At 42.0% G+C, this 2,557-nt stretch overlaps 1 pseudogene; it reads right to left on the reverse strand.

Moving 5' to 3' along the window:
* Nucleotides 1-987: 987 nt before the first annotated feature.
* On the reverse strand, nt 988-1,622 carry LOC117436741 (uncharacterized; annotated as a pseudogene).
* Between the last annotated feature and the right edge of the window lie 935 nt (nt 1,623-2,557).

The raw sequence follows: 2,557 nt of genomic DNA on the forward strand, positions 1-2,557 counted from the left end.
TTTTCATGCATGAGTACCTTCATAGTTTTCCTTTCATGTTTTAAAAGGGACAAAGCACACATACAATGTTGTCTGTCTGGGCCACTTTCTGCTAAGCAAAACTAGGTAAATAACTACAGTGAAGGTGACTTAGATTATACGCACACATATATATAAATTTTACATACCTATGTACAAATTAGTGGTCTCTCTTCCTCTATGCAGTATTTATCATGTGTTTTTCTTGGAAATTAAAGTCCTTGGAGTGCCAGGGAACTGTATTCCCAAGGCAATGGAAACAGACAAGCACTTAAACTTGAATCCATAAAAATCCAAACATTTACAATGAGCATGTTGCCAGGAGTATTTTGAATCTCTAATAAAGCATTTAAAAGATAAGGGCAACAGGGGTGGTTGTTACCTATAGGAGACAAAATATTTCTATAATCTTTTATCATCAGTCTCTTGAAAGTAACATTGATTTTTCTATGCCATTAACAAGAAGAGTTAATCTCTTGGCACCATCTCTGGTAACTTGTTAAGCATTTCATCATGTCTTCAATAGAAGTTAAACTTGGATCTATTTGACTCTGTCATATCCTGTGTTTGACAAACAGCGTTTGCATTGCCTAGTGTCATGTTATTAATTATGTCCATTGCAATTTAGTGGTAATAAACAGTATATTCACAGAGGATTCGGCTTCAGATGGAGTACCATAAGCTAATAAATAAATAAAAACAACAAAGAAGTTCTGGAAACATTAGAAAAGTAGTCATCAATTCAAGTTCTGTTCATCACAGAAAGAAAGCAGAGTAATAAACCAGAGAACTGGTGACAAATATGACTATATCCATTTTTGCAGTCATCCCAAAAATCTCGTACTCAGTAATTTCAGGACTGATTGAGAAAAAATATCTATACTTCAGCAGAAATGACAGTAGTGTTAGCATTGGACAACTGGTTATGTCAGATATGGGAGGGCTATATATAAGAGATAATTTTCTCACTTACCCAGTGAGGTGGGGGGGTGAGCCCTGAGGGGGGCTCCTGCTTCTGGTGCCAGGTGCCCAGCACATGCTGTGTGCAACCCGCTCTGGGGACAGCGGCATGGAGGGAGTTTGGGGTGGTACACTTGTCAATGCATAACACAGGTGACCTAAGGCGAGCTCAGGGAGGATGGAAATCTCCCACGGAGAAGAAAGGCAAAAGCTCGCTTGATTTTCAGTATGAATATAGATTGTGAAAGCGGGGCCTCACGATCCTCCTGGCTTTTTGGGTTTCAAGCAGGAGGTGTCAGGAAAGTTACCACAGGGATAACTGGCTTGTGGCGGCCAAGCGTTCATAGCGACGTCACTTTTTGATCCTTTGATGTCGGCTCTTCCTATCATTGTGAAGCAGAACTCACCAAGCATTGGGTTGTTCACCCACTAATAGGGAACATAAGCTGGGATTAGACTATCATGAGACAGGTTACTTTTACCCTACTGATGATGTGTTGTTGCAATTGTAATCCTGCTCAGTACGAGAGGAACCACAGGTTTAGACCCCTGGTGTGTGTGCTTGGCTGAGAAGCCACTAGTGCAAGGCTCCCATCTGCGGGTTTATGACTGAACACCTCTAAGTCAGAATGCCACCTGGACATAGCGATACCGCAGTGCCACTGGTGCCTCGATGTGCTCGCGTTAGCAATCACTTGAGGTTGACCCAGGAAATTACAGTCTTGCTCAGAACATAGAAGAAGGAACACTCCTATCTTCAAACCCGGGCTGATGGAGCTCGTCCAGCCTTGTACGGTCTTCCATCTAAGAGCTGGAAGGGCTCGCTCTCACTTGTCTGTATGGACGGGCAAGGGTCAAATCGGTAGGTAACAAGGTGCATGGATAGCAGCAGATCCAACCTTGCATGCAGGCGGACCAGCACATGGATAGATGTGACATGACTGAGATGACAGTCCTGGTCGAACACTACCTGGTTGCCTAAGCACCCTTCTCAAAACAGATTTGCATATCCCTCTTGCCCTTGGTCATTGTGCTTGAAGTAAGCGTGGTTAAAGCCCTTCCCAAAATCTTCTCTCTCAAAGCCAAGCCATCCATCAATCAATCATACATAAGAGGATGTAAACATGAACTAGACCTTAACATTTGAAAGAGCATTAATATGGACAGGGCATATTTTTCCCATTGTATATGGTTGCTGCAAGGTGGGGGGAGAGAGGGGAATGCATATAGACTTTAAAAATACTTACAGGTGTAAGCAGGCTTGTTGCAGTTTTCTACTTGAGAATTGAAGATATCGCAACATTTTCTCAATCAAGGCTTCTGAAAAGTAAAAAGAAACAAAAATCTTTAAAAGTATGAAAATTACCATTATACTATGTAAAAATATATTATTGTATAAAAACTTCTCATACAATAAGCAGCAGAGGTTTAGACTGGATATAAGGAAGAAATTCTTTACTGTTAGGGTGCTGAGGCACTGGAATGGGTTGTCCAGGGAGGTTGTGAATGCTCCATCCCTGGCAGTGTTCAAGGCGAGGTTGGATGAAGCCTTGGGTGATATGGTTTAGTGTGAGGTGTC

Source organism: Melopsittacus undulatus, chromosome 10, assembly GCF_012275295.1.
Source record: "Melopsittacus undulatus isolate bMelUnd1 chromosome 10, bMelUnd1.mat.Z, whole genome shotgun sequence".
Taxonomy (NCBI): Eukaryota; Metazoa; Chordata; class Aves; order Psittaciformes; family Psittaculidae; genus Melopsittacus; species Melopsittacus undulatus.